Consider the following 20,798-nt stretch of genomic DNA (forward strand, 5'->3'; position numbering starts at 1 on the left):
CCAAATGTGAGCAGCCCAACATCGAAGGATATTAGCGTCCTGGGGCCCGGCGCCCAGGAGCGGATTAAGGATAGCTGTATTTCCAGGCAACTGTGATCTGCAACTGACTCAGCCGCGCCCGGGCACAGGGCGAAGCCAGCCGTTCCCATTTCAAGCAGCTACCTTTGCCCCTGCTAGAGAGGGCGGCAAAGCGCATCAGCTCACCGAGGCTTAAGGCGAGAGGCTGAAGCGGCGCGGCTCAGCTCGCCGCCACCTCATTTGAACCGGATCTCTTAAGTTTTGAGGGGAAGCATCTGCGAGGGATCAGTAGTCAGGAGCCTCCCTGACTGGAGGGTCGCTGCCCGAAGCCCACCAAGCGCCATTCCCCGGCCGAACCCCTTCGGGCGCTGCGGCCGCCCGGCCCGGGGCGACCGCTACCCACCCCTCAGCGCTGAGAAGGGACCGAGCGGCAACAGCACCCACCGCCAGCCCCGCCCTCCCCCTCGCGCTGCCGCGCCCAGCCGCTCCCTCATTGGCTACCTGCTCTGCCCACCAGCGAGCCCCACCCCCTCCCGGGGCTTCCCGTCTTCCGAGTGGTCGGCGGGCCCTGTCAATCTCTGTCGCGAAGGGCGCCTTCGGCCCCAACGCTTCCCCCTCTTCTCTCCCCGAGGCCCCGCCCACGCGCCCCCGCCGCATCCGGGCGGTGGCACGGCCCGGCCCGGCCCCCCACCACGGGGCTCCTGCCGGGTGCGGTGGGAAGGGGTGGGCGCTCGGGTGTCACCGCTGCTTTTCCGCCGTCTCGCAACACCTCTCCGGCGGCAGGGGCAGGGAGTCGTGCCCAGAAGTGAAGAGCTTGCCGCCGGCCACATTCAGCCCCTTTGCGGAGCCCGGTAGGTAGCGGTCCCTGGGCCGAGGGGCGTCGGTTGTGGCGGCCGAGGCCTTTCACCGCCTCCTTCCCTCGGTAGCCGCGGGGTGTGGGGGGCCTGCGCGCCCCTCGGCGGGGTGAGCCGGGCGTGCGGGCCGCGGCGAAACCGGGGCTGGCGGTGGGAAGGCCCCTGGCTTTCCTGTAGCTCCTCTCCCGGGTGGCAAAAGCCGCCGCTGCGAGCCCTACGGCTGTTCTCGCCTTCCGAAGAAGCGTTGCTGGCCGGCTCGTCGGGTTCCCTGGCTAATGGCCGGTGTCGGTGGTGCCGGCGGCGGCGGGTCCGGCGAGCGTTGAGCTGTTTTAGCAGGAACAAGTGAGTAAGTTCGTTTTCCTGTTGTGTAGAAGCAGGTTGCTGGAGTGCGTTTGTACTGGCTTCGTTAGCAGATTATCGGCAAACTGAGCTGCCAGTGCTTTCTTTTTTTTAAGTTATTTACAAATACACTCTGTATGTTCATGTGGTTTTAAGTTTGATTCATTAAAGCCACTATGTGTGATATTTCAGGTGATTTGCTGTAAAACTTTTAAAGAGCTTATTTTGAGGCTTCCCTGGTGATTTTGCTGATTTTTTGTAAGTACATACACAGTTAGAGATATATACTGTCCAAAATTATCCTTTATTTTGCATGCTTTTAAGCTAATGAAATGAATCCTTGTGTCTTGCTACTGTACTTTTGAATCAAATGTATGTATTTGTTTATAAAATGTAAATGCATTTCAGAAGCTAGACTACCAGTTCTGCTATAGTGGTACATCATGTTTTCTGCAGGATTTTTTTCCTGTGTGATGAAGATAAAGATCTTCAAGGTTAGTTAGGAGATTCAACCTGTTTGTTTGGAAGATTTACAGGCCCTGTCTTAATAACCTCTCAGAAGTTTTTCTTCCCTAAAAAAGAAAAACGTCGCTGAACCTGGAAAAAGATTTTTTTTTTTGTTCCTCATCCAGTTTATTTGTGTACCACTAATGAGACTGAATTTACTTCCTGTGGTAATTTTTCACTTTTTAATAGCCTCATAACTACATTAAATATATTTTAAAGCAGATGCATTGTATCAAAACTTAGTGTCCCAACTGCATCCGCAAAGTGTGTCCTATGAAAATAGGATTATTTATGCTGCATTAGTGACTATGCTAAGTTGTTCTGTGTTTAAAAGTATCAGTTACATGTATTTGTAACATCTTTAATTTTGTCTTGAAATTTTGTTCTAATAAAATATTAGGAAGTCTCCTGGTGTTTAAGATTAATTTTGTTTAGTTATGCTTTGAAAAAACAGGAGTCAAACGTGAGGAATAGGGAAGTGGCAGTGGTTACTTTTCTCCAGCATCTTGTAATTACGAAAAACTTTCTAAAGAACAGGGTATTGATCAGTTGTATTAACTATCTCTACCTATCTTTTCTTAGTAAGTCACACCAGCCAAGCAGTTTTTTCTCAGTCTGTTGTTAACAAAACATATAGCTGTTCGTTAGGTTTTTCTTTTTACTTTTAACTGATTGTTTTGGAATGGCATACACAAGTAATAACACAATTAAAGGCACACACAAACCACAGGAGGAACAATGCTGTAAAGGAGTTTGGGGTGCTGCTTCTTCATGGTTGAAGTTCACTGATTCAACTGGAAACTAATTGCAAGAGTTTTCAGGCAATGCTGCATACCTCACCCACAGTTGTGTGGTCAAAAGAGCTGACACAGTGCTTAGGGGAAGACTGGGACAATGCTTTTCATCAGCGGACAGTGGTTAGATGATCTTAAACTGGTCATGATACCCAGGCTTTATTTAGCAATGAAAGTGGGATGGTATATTCCCAAGTAGCAACTAACGTATCCTGGAAGAGTAGGCAGAAGTGTAATGTTGTTTGCTTTGCCTCTGTGTCTTTAACATTCTTTCAAAAGTGTCTTGAGACTTCTGTATAGTTGTTTTCTCTGATCTATTAAAAGGTAAAAAAGGAGCTCTTATCTAATTGTCATATAATTTCTGGCAATCCTTAATTTGAATTTTTTTAAATTTTTTTTTTTTTGCTATGCATGGATTTTAATGCTTCCTCAGTGATGCTGCAGAACCAATGCAGTGAAATCAAGCCTGCTGCTGCTGAGCTTGTTTTTCTGAGGGTAGTTCTGAGTGGCCTCGTAGATGTTGTCACTGGGATTATAGGGAATTCTAGGGGCTTGTGGGCTACAGCTGAAATAGTTCAGTGAAGAAAAATGTATGTGTTTAAGCTAAATAGTTGAGTAAATAAAAGCAGACTAGTAAGAAAGTAGTTAAAAACTAGACTGATGATCACAGATAAAGACACTGACTGGAACACGTATCCTTCCCTGTGACCTTAGGTAAGTCACTTACAATTTAATGTCTCTTCTTCAGCCTAGGAAGAATGTAGAAGAGACATTACATGCCAATCTGTGCTGTAGAATTGGTTTGGATTTTGGTCACTTAGCTTTCTGAAAGCAGTATTTTCAAAGGAAGTTATGAAACTCTTAGTAGTAAAGTACTATCTGTGTTCTAAAAATATAGATGAATTTATATTAATCAGATTTAGCTCACCCATTATATTTAGTTTTAGTGTTCAATACATGGTATGTTCCTTACTCTCAGGCGCTCTCCTTCCTTCTTCAGGCTCCACCTTAGGTTTCCTGCAGCAGAGCCTCAGGCATCAGATTTTATAAAAATAATTAATTTAATTGAGAGGTCCAGCAACAGGGTCAGCCCGGGCTGGGTGCCTCCAGAGAGGGACCTCGAACAAAGACATCCCTGGGCAATGACACCCTTGCGATCTCTACACCTGCCCCTCGGGTGCTCTTCACGCATCTTGTAGTCCATTGCTAACTTTTGGTCTGGGGTCTTCTAACACCTTCTTGGACCTTCTGTGCCCAGACAGGCCATTGACTGCTCTTATCTTGTTGATGTGCAGTCTCTGCTGAGGGTTTGTCACCTCCTTATCTCCTGGCTTACTCTTCCTGCACCTGCGCTCCCTGGCAGAGTATGGGGAACAGAAAAGCTCCAGACTTAGGGAAAAGACTACCAAAACATCAGTGTGTTATCCACATTTTCCTCGTACTGAAAGACTAAGCACAGCACTGTACCAGCTGCTAGGAAAATTACTGAGAAAATTAACTCTATTGCGGCCTAAAGGCTTCAGCAAATCTGGCTACTCATGCTAAGTAAAGCTAAGCACACAGCATAAGTCATACCCTATTATAGCCCTAAGTAATTTATTCTAATTAAAACTTACTTAAGATAAACAACTAGTATCTCTCAACAGTTTCTAAGAGAAGGTGCAGAGAATATTTGTAAATAGTAAATATGCAACGCTTTCAGAATATTACAAATGTGTTTACCAATGCATTCTCCTAGGATGTTTATTGAACTGCATTATCCTTCATCTTTTGCATAGAGCATTTTTGTTCAAACATATTTCACTGTAGTTACCCTCATCCACTTTTCTGTCTCTTGTTTATTCCTTTATTTGGAGTTTTTGGGTATAGCTACTTGTAAAAGCTCAGCATATGTTTTAGGAAAGCTTTTTAACACAGGATAGATAATATCCACTTTCGGCTGTTAAAGGAAGGTGTTTTATACAAAATAAGTGTACCCTGTAGGTATGGAAAGATGACAGATTTTTTTTGCTATATGTGTGTCTAGTGTCCTATTGCTGCCTTGTGCAGTGGATTTAGGAATGGGAGGAGACATATTAATAGGTCAGAACTGTCTTTGCAAAATGTTTACTCTGATAACTGTAGGTTACAGAAGTCCATGACAGACACACAGGTAAGATTTGCATGCTCCAAGTAGGTTTATTACTTAATCTGACTTTGTGTAGAACATCACTAATGTAATTACAATGGTGTTTTCCTATGCTTTATGATCTTCCCTGTAAGCTTACTAGCCTGTCTAACTTTTAATGTACCAAGACTTTTTAAATAAGTTTCACTTAGCTAAAATCTGTTAGTAATTTAATGTAATTTTCCTAGAAAGGATTTTTTTTTCCAGATTATATGGGTGTAATTGCCTGTGTGGGAATTTATACTCTTCACCAGCCACATGTTTAAATTATGTTATTTTTGATCAAGACAGGATGTGGACTATAAGAACCAAGGGTAATGTTCTCTTCGGTAGTACAAGAATACAGACATGTTTTATGACAAGCAGGGCCTAGATTCCAGTCTAAAGTGTGTGGTTTGTCACACTTTCTTGTCGTTTCTGTTTATTCATTGAGGAATTCTTGGGGTGTTGTGCTCTTTATTCAGTAAACCATGTGCAGTAACAGAAAGTACATGGAACAGTTTCAAACAGAAGCATAGTTAATGGTGATGTTTGGGTGGCAGTTAGCCTGTGGAGGTCATTGAGAACAAGCATGCTGTCTCTTAAGAGACACGCTAAACCTACTGTGAAACAGCAGTCATTGAGATGATGTTGCAGGCTGTTGGGAGGGTTGCCCTCTCTACTACCAGGTATTTTTTCCTCTGCCCCGTTCCTGTCTGTGCGATTTTGTACCTCCACTCTTGCTCTACATCTGTTTCTTGTATCCTCCACTGAGTTGATTCAAATTCTGTCAGTAGCCAGTTACTGCTGAGTGTGTGAACTTTCTATTGGGTTAGCAAGTCTAATGGCTTGGTAGAGGAGTTTGAGTGCTGAGGCTGGTCGGAAGTAGGCAACAGAAGCCGCAGGTACTTGTGGCCAGATGCAGCAGTAGAGGAGAGCCGTCATGCTGACCTTTATATTGTCTAATTGCATTTTTGAGAACAAAAATTCAGATTTCCGGGGACACCTTATAGTGGCCTTCCAGTACCTGAAGGGGGCCTGTAAGAAAGCTGGGGAGGGGCTGTTTGCAAGGGTATGTAGCGATAGGACAAGGGGCAATGGTTTTAAACTAGAGCAGGGTAGGTTTAGATTAATATTAGGAAGAAGTTCTTTACAATGAGGGTGGTGAGACACTGGGACAGGTCGCCCAGAGAGGTGGTGGAGGCCCCAACCCTGGAGACATTCAAGGCCAGGCTGGATGAGGCTCTGACAAGCCTGATCTCGTTAAAGATGTCCCTGCTTACTGCAGGGGGGTTGGGATAGACGACCTTTAAAGGTCCCTTCCAACCCAACACATTCTATGATTCTGTGGTTTAGATTGGCTGTATTGGAGCCTTAAAACTGTTCTTTTTCATTCAGTTTGTGTTTGGCCTTGAGGTGTTAATTACCTAGTAAACGTTCATCTGTTATGCTTGTAAGGCTGCATGGGCTGGACTGTATTTTTGTAGAAAAATGCTGTTGTGCTTCAGAAGTACAGGCTCCTTGGCAGATTACCTTTGTGATGCTGGAACTTGTGATTTAGTCCAGGGTAGGGCACACCTTTGTAGCCTACAAGAAAGTGCTATTTGAAAATTGTATTCTTATGTATAGAAAAACGTCTTGACTGTCTTTCTGTATTTAGGGCACTAAACATTTTCCAATTTAGCTTGTTTTATTTGGACTTAAATGAAGCAGTTTGCTGTATGTAAAGATATGAAGCAGCTGTATGTAAAGATATGAAAGACTCTTCATGTTTCAACAGCTTTTTAAAGTAAAGATATAAAGCAATCTTATAAAGGTGTTCAGTGTTGCTTTACAGGAGTTCCAGTTAAAATAAAGTACATAATTAATGTCAGATATTGATACTTATGATGTCAGTTTAAATGTAGATAATGTCCATATAAATACAGATATCTTAAAGTCTGCAGTAATCTTGGGGAGATGAAGTAATATTGTAGGGATTGCAGTACGGGACATGATTGCTCTAAGAGTAATGGTCGACATGTTTTACTGTAACCTCAACCACTAGTATTTTTCACTTGTGCCTTGCAAACACTGGTTTCTGAAAAGAAGTTCAGTATAAAACATTATTCCTTTCTCTTTCTGTGGAAGATTGCCTCAAACAATTGCTACTTATTAATTTCTTACGGTATTCCAGAAGCAGGTTGCTCAATGTATCAGGTTATGAAAGTTTTTACTTCTGTTTGTCGCTTGCTGCCAGTAGGCTGAGGTATCTCTAAATCTGGAGAGATAACAAATGATGAAACTTGAATTTACAGGTAACAGCAAACAGGCAGTGTTTTACTAACCGACAACAGGAAGGTAGGACTCTTAAGCCTTTGCCAGACTGAGAGATAAATGTCTTTGCCCTCCAGAAATGCTTTTTCAATGTTTGCTTTTAATTTTCTGACTTTGAGCTCTAAGTAAAATCTGTTGATTGTACTTGGAATTTTCTTCTGAAAAAAAAGCCTATTTTTTAAGGAAATAAGGTATTTTTGATCTGCAGTTCTCTCATCTGCTGTCTGTAGAGATGTGGAACTTGTTGGTCAGTTTTAACAACCAAGCTTAGATTTTTTTTTTTAATGCCTCTGAAGATACGTTCTTATAAGCTTCATAAAAACCAATTTAGATAGAGCAGATATTTGTTAACTATCCCCAGTGACGGAAGGACGTTATCTGTTCCATGTGGTAGTAGCTTGCGAGCTGTTCAGCTTGCAGCTTGTAGTACTGGGCAAGTAACAGAACATCTCTCCTTCCCTGAGTAAGAAGTGAAGCTAAGAGTTTTATTGTGGAAGAAACTAGGGGCTTTGCAAAAAAGAGAGCTCAAGATGTAACAGAGAGAGGCCTGGGAATACTGTGGAAATGTTGAAGAGATCCAAGAAGCTGAAGTTACTGCAATGAGGCTGTGTGGGCCCTGAACAGTAATCTGTAGAGAGCTAAGGTTAGCTAATATTGCTGCTTTTGAGGAACAATTTGCTTAGTCTGGATCTATCTTGGTTTCCCTAAGTAGTAAATTAAGATTTTACTACACAGTGCCTGCATCAAGATACTGACACTTTCCCATTTTAGTGCATAAGAATTTTGTTTCAAATTAAAATTGATGTAGTTAGTTAATTGCCACGAGACTTTGGCAAAACTGATGTCAATAGTGTGCAGGTTATTTTGTTCTCAGAACTCTTCATTTACTCCAGATGATCTCATATTTAGTATTGTTTGGTTTTGTATAAAACTGCGGGAGACTTTTCCACTGAGTTTCATAGGAAGATGTTGGTTTAAGTATGTTTTATATTACATGACTTACGATGAATTTAAGCTCTTAAGTATGGCTAATTTTTTTCTTTAAACTCCTGTCACTACATGTGATGTGTTCAATACGAAGGCACCAAGCATAATTCTAATTGGTGTGGTGTCTGAGACCTTTTTATCTATAATATCTTATCCCATATTAAACTTATAAAACAAGAAAAAAACTTCATAGAAGCCTTTTTTTTTGGTAATATTACGCTGTAGTTTAGATTTAGTAAAGATGTAGGTAGACATTGCAGTGAAAGCTGTGCATGTGAAAGGGGAGTTGCAAGTGTGTCTGATAGTAAAGTACTTGGAATTCATTGCTGTAGAATTTAGGGAGACTATTGAAATAGCAGAGTCATTTGATCGCCATGTAGTTTGTTATTGTCAGAAAACAGATTGACAGATTCACAGTTGCAAAACTTACTCTGCAGGCATTTTCCTGTACTGTGGGTTATACCTTTCCTTATGTGCAGAGTTGTCAGTCAGGAACATCTATGGTTAACATCTGTTGTAATGTTGTATATTTTTCAGTGGCAAAAACATTGTCAAATTAAGTCTGAAGTCTTTGCTGATAATTTCTGCCTCAAACAGAAATAGAAGTAGTTTGGATTAAACCACTTGGCTGATTTGGAAAGTAAGCGTAGGGAAAGACTTACCAATATGGGGGGAGGGGGAAAAAAACCCAACAAACAAACAGAAAAAAACCCAAGAAAAACTCGCACCAACTAACCAACTTACTGATAAGTTCTGGTACTGTTAAGTTAAAGTGTGTACCAGAGTTTTGATGGGGTGGTTTATCAATCTATTCATTGTTACTTAGTTAAGTTTTGCTGAGGTCTAAGGATTTTGGAAACACTGTTTTTAGTAATCCAACAGAGCAGACAGTTTGGAAGAAACTCTACAAAAACTAAGTGCTGCTGGGCACTGGGATTTAATACAAAGTGACTCTCCAGCTTGTGATTTATGCATTTTCTTTGCTTCTACCCAGCAAGAAAGAGGAAACATGTGACTTCTACAGTAAGTGGGTAACTATGGCTGTGACTTGGGCTTTGCTTGAGCTGTGGGACAAACCCGTATTTCCCACTTCTCACACTCTGGTGCATGTATCCGTACTGGCCACATATGGAAGAGCACACTTTGAGCTGCAGTTCAGTTGTAGTTGGACTAAAGTAGAAGGAAAGGGGTGAAGTTATAGGGGGGGAAAAAACCCCAAGTGATTCAGGAAGAGTTGAGAGGGCAGGTGAATTTCAGTAAGGTCAGAATGAGAAAAGGCAGAGCTACTAAAACATGTTCTCAGTAGTTCTGTATTGTCAAAACCTGTGAAACTTAAGTATGTGCCTCTGGGAGTTAGGCCAAATAAAAAGGAACACTCTTCAATACTACTGGTAATAGACGACTGTCTTATGGGATCAAATCATGATCAGTCAGGCATAAGCATGTGATGTCTTATTTTCTAGGCTTGTTTTTCAGGAGTGTAGCATAAGTAGTTAATGTCTGATGTGACTGCAGTTGCAAGTTGAAAAATTCCAGAGTTTAAATGATTTAACTTTAATTTGGCTCCCTTCTAAGTTCTTATAGTAGTATATGATGATGTAATTAAAGATAAGGGTGAGGAGGAATTGGTCTCAGTGAATTAACAGACTTTTCATTTTGAAAACTGTTATTCACAATTGCTGCGAAATGCTAAAGCACACTATGTACTTTATCCTATCAAAATTTTAACCTGAAAACAGAATTAGTGTCTTTTTGACTCTTAGAAAATGTGGTTTGTTTTTTTTTTTTCACATGGCACTGGAGTGCTTCACCATTGTCCTTAATTTTGCCTGCAGACATAGTTACAGTGTTAGATGAAATGTAATGCTATCCTTGCTTTGTTTTCTAACTTTTATCAATGAATACGTACTTTAGATGTACTCAACTTTGCACTTTCTTTAGCCTAGCTTTAAGGTAATCTATACCTTTCAATTCTGCTATAACAGTTGAGTGCTGATGGTACAATGCTTGATGTAGAAAATTGAAACATCCATTATGTAGTATTAACTAGCTCAGCATTAGCTTTCCATCAGCTGTGGAATATATATCCTATTTAAGTGTGTGAGGGGGTGGTGTTGGAAAAGTGAAAACCCAAATTACTGGAATGCTGCTTAACCATCAGTTACCTCCTTTCTCTGCTCCTTAGTAAATAAGCTTTAATACTGTCACTATTAGGTTTTTTTATTATTCCTATTAATTATTCTTATTATTCCTAATATCACTCCTTTCTGAATACTGACTTTCAACTGTTATTTTAAAATGATCATAATATGATCCTGCAAGATGAAAGCATACACAAAAATTTTAACTGAGTAAATGCATTTATTTGCATGGAATCCAAAGGTGAAGCTGGTGGGATTTTGTAGTGGAAGCCCATAATGAAGTGTGACTTGTGGAATATGGCCAAACTTTTCTTCTAGGTCAGTGAAAAAATATAAATGTTTATGCACTGAACAGAAAATAGGAGCCTTCAGTTGATGTTCATTTCAAGTTTACAGAGCTGAAGAGATTACTTAGGGATCTTAATTGTTAGGTAGCTAGTCCAGTCAGTCATTTTGGGAAAAATTATACTGAGTTAGGATGACCCTGAGTGCTATTGCAGAAGTCTTCTGATGTGACAGTAGTTTGACCAGAACTGGCAGTTGGGTGGTGGAGAAGGCTGCATTATTGTTGGTTAGGTAGTAGTCTTTCAAGTGACAAAATTAAATGTACAGATCAGGTACTAAAGTCTGGATATTGATAGTCTTCAGGTTTCTTCATGTGACTTTAAACCTTGGTACAAGAAAAGTTACAGTAATTTAACTGGAATTGACTTTTTAAACAAGCTTCAATAAAGATAAGGTATATTTTAGGTTAGTTTTTGTACAGAGGAAGATTTAATTAAGTATGTTAATAAATACAGTTGGCTTTCTGTTAGATTTTGTGTATTAAAGAAGGATTATACTTGGCCATACACAGTTTGTTGATGAACTTTCCCTCGGGAAATAGCTATATACATGCGAATTTAAAAAACTCATTCTAGAGTCTTGAGCTGATTATGTTCATTGAAAATAGTGTGTGGCAGTTGATTGTCTAAGAGGGAAATGTAATTTTGGATTTTTTTTATATATACAACTTGACAGGAAAACTTGACTTTTTAGAAGGCTTGGCTGTGTAAATTTTTATTCCTGAGAAAACCACTCAGAGTCACCTTGATATTTTCAATTGGGCTGCTTATTTGAGTGAATCTTGTTCATATGTGTTTGTGGACTGAGACTGTGGGTATGTAGACTTACATTCAGTTACATAAAACTTTATGTTGTATGGGGAGAATCTTACAAAGCTGTAAAAGGAAACAGATATTTGTCAAAAATTCGTCACATTCAGGAATGCTGATAATCTCATTTGCATTCCAAAATTCCTAAATTCTGTTCTTGTTTTGCAAAGTTGTTCAGTTAATCTAGAATGGGTTTTAGAAGGCAGAAGCAGTAAGAGTAGATGCTGCCTGAACAGTGCAGTTGTCTGAGGTAGTCATAGACAGTGAACAGAAGAATCTGTGGAAAACTTAGACTTTTAAGTAAAAAAGACAAAAGTGGTAAGGTAGAAGGTACTTGAGATACAAACACCATATTGTTTGAAGTGCTGGTAATGCAAACAAAATTTAAGTGCAGTTGTGAGATGTTAATCGCCTTAGAATGCTGAAGAGCACAAATAAAAATAAAAATGTTTTGAGGCCATGTATAGTGAGAAACACATGGCACAGCTGAGCTCCTGCATGATCTGTTATAAAGAGATTTCATTTGCCTTTGAAATTACTATGTTTGCTTTCTTAAGTAAATATCTATATTTTCAGGTGTGAAGAGTTTGATCTGCATGTGATCAACAAGTAGTAGTTGCTTTGCTCATTTTCCTTCCTTGCTGCTGAAACTCTAAGAATGATTTCCAACTTATTAATATATTGCATGCTTCTTCATTCTGGAATCAATGTAGCAAATGTGGGCTCTGGTCTTCAGAATTTTGAAAGGCAAGCTGGCTGGGAAAGAATGTGAGCAGTGGTTTTTGATGGCCCAAATGTGGATGCTGCTGAACATCCGATTCAGGTGCATCTTCACTTCTTGTGTGTTCTGTATATTTCTCATCTTATTCATGTAGAGACACCAGTCCTCTTAAGTGAAACTGAAAATGTTCATCCTGGTTTCTTGTATTAGTTCACATCTGCTGTAAAGTCTTACTGTTTTTTGGAGGGGAGAATGGTGTTGCTTCAGAGGATCTGCATATTCCTTTTACACTTCTTCCAAGGTACTTGTTTATCTGGCTAAAGTCAGAAGAATAAGTACTTAAGAAATGAGAGAACAAAACATTCTTAGGTGAATCAACTAACATGTGAAAGTATGGTGAATCTTGAGGTGTGCTAGAAGTGGGAGAAAGGAAAGAGCAGATAATGCCAAGCTGTATTTTGTATTTCATGTTAAATGATTTAAACTAGAAAATTAGGCTTCATTAGACTTGCAAAAGTTTGAAATTCCCCATGTATATCAAATAGATTATATTGTTGTGAAGAAAATGAGATACTGATGAATGAGTTTTCACTACATTGAGGTTACGTTTAGAGAACTCCTAAGAAATGTGACATGATACAGTAATGAGGAATTTCAGTATAGGATACTGGTAGCTGGAGAGAGAAACTGTCAGGAGAAATAGGTTTGGAAATGTTTTTTGTTTTTCAAAGCTCATGTCATGAGTATGTAGCCTCTGTGGAAGTTCTAAGTATGGAATATTTCAGCACTCTCATTTTGACTTTAGTTTTGACTGAGGTGCTAATGATTTTGCCTTTTTTTCTGCTTCTGAAATTTGGAAAATCATGAGATAATATGCTTAAGTCAAAATCGCATTTGTTATGTTTATCTGAGTTATGCAATAAACCTTCTAACATCTGTTTTTATTTTGGAGTTTGTATTTTTATTGTGAAAGTATTTTTCTTTTCAGGGTCAAATTAGCAAGAAAAGGAAACAACTATCAAAGTGGTGTGATACCAATATTATAAGCATCTATTTGTATGAAAAATAAAGCAATAGGCAAATTTATTTGTAATATAATTTGTTGGAATAGCCACTCTACTTTTTGGGGTCACATGAAGATCATGTGAAGGTTTGAATTTCTCTCATTGGACTGAATTGAAAACAATTAAATATTTAATGATTAATAAGTGGATTTATTTTTAAGTAAACTATGAATCTTACTAAATAGTATATAAATTTAGAGATATTTTACAATTCAAATTCTATTCCAAGAGGTTTTCGAGGCTAGAAACTACTGTCATAAACTTTCAAGGGCTTTTTGATTGTGAACCTTTTTGCTGTGTATTTGAAATTTTGTGAGTGTACTCTGAGTGTACTCTGTTTACTGTACAAAACTCCATGTTTATATACGTGGAGACATGTATATAAAAATGAATGAAAATGGTACATTCATCTTAGAGGTATGCTAGGAAGAATAGCTTAAGCTTTCCATGAGGCATACAAACAATACCAGAAATAGTTGATTAGGTATTTGAATTATGTATTGATTACCTCACAACAAAGCTGTCATTCTGAGCTTGATTTCAGATTTGTAGTATATATTGCAGTTTTTCTACTGTTAAATAGTTCTAAAGGAGTTTTGCTGAATAAAATTCCATGTTACTCTATCCATGATCCAGATGTGTTTGTATCACTCAAACAAATATTGGAAAGTGAATGTGGCTGTTCTCCATCTGAAATAAGGGCTACTTCGGTGAATTATTCCATAAAAACTGTGTGTAATGTTAGAGGAAGGCTCTTGGAAGTCTGTGGCAGAGGCACTAGAAACTTTCTGCACTCTTCTCGAAGTTGTGAGGAGAAGCTTTGCTGCTAGAATAATGCCAGTGCCAAAAAACACAAGACCTTGGGAGTAGAAGTATGAGAATGAAGAAGCTTGAGTGGTGAGAAGAGCTGAAGGTGTATGAAAATGGTAGGAGCCTGGGTGAACTTTTAAATGCTTTGTGCTTAAACTGAAGGTGTTTTTTCTGTCTTTCATTTTCTTTCATGGAATCCTGTGTTTTCCTCCCTAGCTCTTGTAGTACTGTATGCTTTTTCTAAAACTAGAGAAAAATGTTAGTATGCTGATACTAGCAGTGATATAGGATCTTGTAATTAAACTCTGAAAGGCAATGTGTAGGGTACTTAAGGGAGCAGTTATGATTGCATGTTTCATTAAACTTTGTCACTTCTGACAGTGGAATGTTTTATTTAGCAGTGTTAATGTTCTCTTAATGAGTTTATTTAAGAGTAAGTCTGGAACATGGGAAAGGAAAGAAGTGGCTAGTAAGTTTTTATTTTAAAGGGGACTTGCTATGACATACACCTTGGAATACGTAAATTTGCATGAATTACAGTGCTGCTGCAGGCTTAGCCATTTGAGAGATTTATCAATAAAGAAGGTGCTTAAATTAATTAGTTTTTTTTACTCGGCCTTATATAAGGTCCTAGAAAGTCTTTGTTGCTGCAGAGTAGGGTTCTTGTTATATGGCATAGTCTTTGGTAGTATTAATTGGAACATTTTCAACTGAGTTTTAGAGAGATGTGTAGATATATATCTCTGTAATCTAGGGATATCTAAAATGTTTTTTAGGTGTCACTTCTGCTTATATGCCAATCCCTGGTTTAGAATTTGAATTTTAGCAGCCTGACACTTTCTGGCAATAATTTGACTGACCTTGTGCAAGACATTAGAAATACTTGTGTGATAATAAAACTCAATGGTGCTTTAAAATTGCCAGCCCAACTGGGGCTTTGAGATTTTTTGTACCAGTAGATGTGAAGGAAATTGTTTTTGAGTGGGTATGTATGATCTCTGGTAGTGGTGTAAAGTAAACAGCTGGCAGTTCTTTCCAGGGCACTTGAAAGAGGAAAACTGTAATATGAATATGATTAGAAGATTTGATCAGATTTTTGTGGCCTTGTGTAATTATCCTTTTTTTCTTATAGCTGGTGTTGCACTGCTCTATTAGGTTTTGAAAACTGAATCAAGGAGGAAAAGATAAGAGGATTTAAAGGAAAATGTCTCCAGTGTAGTTTAGGTAAAGATTGTTTTGGTTCACAGATTTTCTGTAGCAGCATATGGTTGCTTAATATATAATGTGTTCTTTTGGGTGATTTGTGAACTTGGAACAGTAGCAGCAATGTTGAGTATACTGAGTGTACGATGGAACAGAAGACAGAATAGAGCCTGAATGTTTTTCTAACTCACCCATTTATTCACCATGTATATAATATTAATGTTTTTCTTCAGAGCCCTAAACAGTTTTCTTTAGAAGTTTAGGCAAATATTCTTTTAAGTATAAATCATTCGGAGATCATAATCTATTTGTTAGAGGAAGAAAAATACTGAAGTTTTCCCACAATGAATTCATTTGTAAGTGAGACTTGCTTAATTTCAATCTCTATATGTCTAGTTCTGTATGCATTCTTAGAGAGTATTCAGTGTTCTGTGTTCTTTAGGATTATACAACTGCACAACTCAAATTTAAATAAGAAATAGTTTGATTATAGTGGTAAATTAAAGGGATCGTTTTTGTTCACACACCTGTATAGTTCCATTAAAACTCATTTGGTTGCTCTCTGTGTAGAATTTCATGCAGCAGAGAGAGTGCAAAGCAAATATTTCAAACAAGCTGGATTTTCTGAGGTGGAATCTCCTTATCCATTAAGTAAGAAAGTGTTGTGTGCAAATCATCCATGTGTAAAACATTCTGTAGAGTAAAAATGTCCCTTCAAGGAAATAGATGTCTGTCTGTCCTCTTCAAATATCACAAAATTGCTCATCTAACCTTTATAGACAGTAGAGGTCTTTAAGGAATGTTCTCTTTGGTTCCTGCCTTGGCTTTGTTGAAGTATTTAATTCAGAAAGAACATTACTGAAGTTGTGAGGTCAAGTCCACAAAAGTTTGCAAGTGATAATGCATTATAGCACGTTCGTTAATGGAGCAGAGAACGGAGCAAACCCTCCTGAGCTCGGAGAAACTACTGTAGTTCCAGAGTTAGCAGTTTAGCCAGACCAATGCATTAGTGAATGTAAACTAATAAGTTTTGCCTTTGACTTCTTACCTCAAATGTGATAAAGCCAGTACTGGCAGAAATAGTCAGTTCTCTGTGGACCCAACAAATGCAGTTTTCCTCCCATGCTTCTTCATTGCAAATTGGGGTTTTGTTTTGTGGTGGTGTTACAATAGTCTTGTGACTAAGTTTGTATTTATTTGGTTAATTTGGCTGTGTGTTCAGTATTTGTCATGTGTTGACACGGACCAGTAGTGTGGCTGTCTTTTGCCATCAGTTTTAATTTATGTTTCTAAAACTGAGCCTGAGCTGCTTTTTCCTCTTCTGCAGATGTTAGGTGTATGACTGCTGTCAGTCAAATGAAAAGTGTATCCAGCTGTTATCTTCACTATTCTTGCTTGTCTTCACCATCCTCTCTTTGCTATTCAGGCAGTCTCTCTACAGCGCCTGGGAATGTCTATTAAATCCCATCAATTAAATAAAACCTCTATTAGTTGATGTTAGTTATGCATCACAGTTACTCTGACTGCTTCCTTACAGGTCTTCCAGTCTCGTTTCATCTTTTAGCCTCAATCTATATGGATTGTATATCTTATTTCTAATTAAGATCTAGTTACCTTTGCTGCTATAGCTTCCTTTGCTTTCTCTTCCTCTTCATACTTCAACATAAGTAATCATTTCACGCTTATGACATTGCTTGGTTAACTTGTCTTTGGTGGTGTGTTTGCCATTATACTGATATTTAATCATATATTTTTTGAGTAAGAACGCTTGTTTAAATCCTAACAGTATTCCCCGGTGCCTGGATGAAGCTTATGGGTCGAGGGTGCTCACTTACTTAGGCAGAGATGAAAAATGAAAATTAAATAGAAAATCAAGATGTGAAATGAAGGTGAGGAGAGCACTTTTTTTCAGGCAGTTTGCATGTGAGGAACATATAGCCCATGGAACTATCACATAGCAAGACAAGGATTATGCAAATAAACTAGAATGATTACACTACATGTGATATTTTTTCACTTAAGGTGATGCATACTGTTGACTCTGACTTCAGACCCCTACAAATTATGTTGAGTCTTTGAAACGAATCTGCTGGATCTTCCTTAACAGTCTGGGAAAACTAATAGAATTCCTGTAACTTGTAATTTACTTTCATGCTGTATCAGAAGTTTTTGCATGCCCAAGTAATTACAAATCATACATCTATCTATCCATCTATCTATATCTTTGCCTTTTAGTGCTTTTCCTCTAGAATGTGAGCATTATGGTAAAGAAAAGATACTGCCATCACCAGTATAGCTGTGTCATAGTGAAGTGCAGTATAAATAAAAAAAACCCAACAAACTACCATGAATGCCTTTTGTATTTCTAAGGTAAATACTTTCTAAAATGTTGTACAGGAATTTCAATATGAAGAAAGTCTAAGTGCTCTCCTTATTTCAAATTAGCTGTGGATTATTTTCTTAAGAAATGTTGTAAGAGAACCCTTGTGTCCTGGAGAGACTGTGTCAGGAATGCTTGTGTGTCTTCCTTCTGACATATAGCGTGTGAAAAATGTACAGGGCTTCTAATGTCTGTTTAGTATGAATCTGATAAAAGGTGCTAATTTCAGTATATATAAAAAGGCATACCCAAAATATAACTGGAATATTTCTTGGCTCAACAGCAGAAGAGGGAAGGGCATAAGTTACCATATAGATTCGTCCATGTAATAGATGCATTTTTGGAAACTGAAATTTAAGTTGTTAATAATGTATTCGGTTTCATGTATTGTTGCCTTAAACTTCAGTAAAACACTCAATAAAATGTTACTTAAAAATTATGAGGAAATATTTTTTCATGAAGGAATTCATAATCAGTTTATTTACTATTTACTCTAAAGTATTTTATTGGGTTTTATTAGTTTTTTCCTGCTTTGTGGTTTGCCCCCAAAATGCTAGTACCATTTACAAAGCTAATCTACTTGATAAATAGTGACGCTTGTACTCAAGCTTATCTTTATCCCTTGAGTCCATTGTAACTTAGCTTTTCTTTTACTGCATTCTGAGTTTTTAAAATGACATATGGCTAACAGCTTGCGGTGGGTCTGTGTGCAGGCACAAAAGTTTTGGAAGTAGTGGTTTCTTAAATGAAAAAGCCTGTGGTAGGCTATTTCTTCTGGAAGCACTTTTTACTGTAAAAAAAAAAAAAAAGCAGTTACTCACCTACAGTGTTTGGAATTTCACGAACTTGAAAGACTTGAGTGTTGCTTTTGTAAATGCACTGGGTGTCTGTGCCCTGGTGCTGCTGGGGGCGCTGCAGGGGCCTCTGAGGAGAGGCCAGGGCTGCCCTGTGCCAGACACACTGCAGGGCACAGCTGAAGATAATGGCACCTCCAGGAAAATGTATTTAAGAAATAGTAAAAGAAGCTGCACAGCAGCTGTGAGAGAGGAGAGAGAGAATATGTGAGAGAAACAGCCCTGCAGCCACCATGGTCAGTGAAGAAGAAGGTGGAGGCGGTGCTCCAGGCGCTGGAGCAGAGATTCCCCTGCAGCCCATGGAGGAGACCATGGTGATGCAGGTGGATATGTCCTGAAGGATGCTGCAGCCTGTGGAGGGGAGCCCAGGGCAGAGCAGGTTTTCTGGCAGGACCTGTGCCCCATGGGGGACCCATGCTGGAGCAGGTTGTTTCCAAAGGACTGTGCCCTGTGGTGAGGACCCGATGCTGGAGTGGGGCAGCAGTGTGAGGAGGCAGGAGCAGCAGAGAAGAGCAGTTATGGACTGACCACAGTCCTATTTCCCTGTCCCCCTGCGTCATTTGTGAAGGAGGGTGGAGGAGTGGTGAGTGAAGTTGAGCCTGGGAGGAAAAGGAGTTTTTAGCTTTATCTCTGTTTCTCACCGTGTTAGTCTGTTTTAATTGGCGATAAATTAATCTTGCTCAGGTCAAGTCTGTTTTGCCTGTGAGCGTAATTGGTGAGTGATCTCCCTGTCTTGATCTTGACCCATGAGCTTTTTCATCTTATTTTCTTCCCACTGTCCTTTTGAGAAGGGGGAGTGAGGGAGCGGCTGGGTGGGCATTTCACAGAAGATTAAAAGAAAAGCAAAAAGATTTATCATAAATTAGCTCAGTTTTTGCAACTAATTAAAAATTTCTGTAGCTGGTTTCAGAGTGAATACTGCAATTGAAAAACACAGGCAATAGTTTCTTGGACAGGATTCTATTCCAAATTGGCTGTTTCAATTAATAAATTAACTTATAAACTGCTTAAAAGAGCATTCAATTTGGTATTTGTTTAGGTGTGCAGTGATATATGTAAGGACATTTTCAGTGTCTGAGGCTGTGTGTAATCAGTAAAAAGTTCTCTTGAAGACTGTAGTATTAGTATAAACTAACTTCAGAACGTCTGTTGCCATTACTGCCTAATAAACTAGTATCTAAAATATTAGACTGTTAGATTGTAGAAAAAGATATTTGTGTGTGCAGGCAGGGTATTTTTAAAATGAAGATTCTAAAGGTATTGCAAGTTTTCATCTCTAGTAACCTAGTACTGTTCAGAGGTAGGCTTGGTTATTATTTGGACTTCCTAAATTTAAGATCTTCCTATGATTATGGATGGATTAAAAAAAGTGTATTGTGCAAATTAACTTCTCACTGGCAAAGCTTCAGTGTCTTGTTAACTACTAGGCTTCATCTGGACAAGCATCCACCCAGAGCTGCTAATATGCTTTGTATAAATACTAAATAATCTGTCCTTGAGCTCCCAACTTGGTTTCTCTGGTACTGTTTTATTTATACATGAACTGAAACAGTGTAAGATTGGAAGCTTTTCTGGTGATGATGGACCTTCTTTGGCTCACAACTGATTTCTTAGAGATCACCATTGTCTTAGTGCTGCTACTGAATTTCTGGTGCCCTTTGTCCTCATGTTGCCTGCTTGTTATTCCATATTCCTGATGCATCACAACTTGCTTCTCATCACCCTCAGAACCCAGCCTGTTACAGCTGAGTTTTCTGCTCAGTTAGCTGTGTTCAGGTGATAGTTAAGTACAAAGACAAAATGGAGAAATCTGAAATAAGTGACAAAACTTGAACTGTTTGGTCCTTCTAAAATGAAGTTGTGAATACAATTTTAAACTCATTTGACATGTGGTTAGATATTGCATTTGTGTCAACAGGTAAGCTATGGAAAACTTCTAAGCTAAGAATCCTATTAACTCTGAAATCGGATTTGGATTTCTTCAGGTTTGCCTGCATACCCAGTCCCTTCTGTAGTCCTAGTGCTCTGTTGTGGAGGCCATTCGTATCACTGGTATGAACTATTAGTGGCTTTCACTGTGCTAAGGTATGTCTTTCAGCATGTGGTAGTATGAAATTTCTAGTATGTGGAAAATAGTGCCAGGAAATTTGGCCTGCTACTAAGATTACCAAAGCATTGTGTTAGTAACTGCCTATGCTTTTTTACTCTTTGCTGATGGCGGTAATATGTTGTGCTTAGGTGCGTTGCTTCTGTTCGCCGTGAAGCCTGTGTATTAGCAATGAAATTTCTAGGATTGTTCATCTTATTATTTCTCACTGGAGAACCAGTACAATATGGAACATAAGTCTTTTTTCTTTGGTACTTAAAATATTTGTGCATTCTGCTGCATCAAATGTGCTGACCTTCTTTCTACGTACTAAATGGTGCCCTTGAAGTCCTACCTCAACACACTCCATTTCTAGTTTTCTTCTTTCTTCCCTAGCTTTTGTAGCTCAGTGGGTGAGGCAAAA

General features: G+C 39.0%; 1 protein-coding gene across 14 annotated transcripts in view; it reads left to right on the forward strand.

Annotated features, from left to right (window-relative positions):
* The first annotated feature begins 612 nt into the window (after nucleotides 1-612).
* Nucleotides 613-20,798, forward strand: part of CSNK1G3 (casein kinase 1 gamma 3) — an 82,959-nt gene continuing 62,773 nt past the window's right edge. For 8 of the 14 annotated variants that reach the window (XM_063320013.1, XM_063320022.1, XM_063320019.1 and 5 more), the window contains exon 1: nucleotides 613-869. The gene's annotated coding sequence lies outside the window, so the exon portion shown is untranslated. The remainder of the gene's footprint in view (nucleotides 870-20,798) is intronic. The other 6 variants (XM_063320008.1, XM_063320010.1, XM_063320016.1 and 3 more) reach the window with 5 other exon arrangements.

This window comes from Chroicocephalus ridibundus, chromosome Z, assembly GCF_963924245.1.
Source record: "Chroicocephalus ridibundus chromosome Z, bChrRid1.1, whole genome shotgun sequence".
In the NCBI taxonomy this organism is placed as follows: Eukaryota; Metazoa; Chordata; class Aves; order Charadriiformes; family Laridae; genus Chroicocephalus; species Chroicocephalus ridibundus.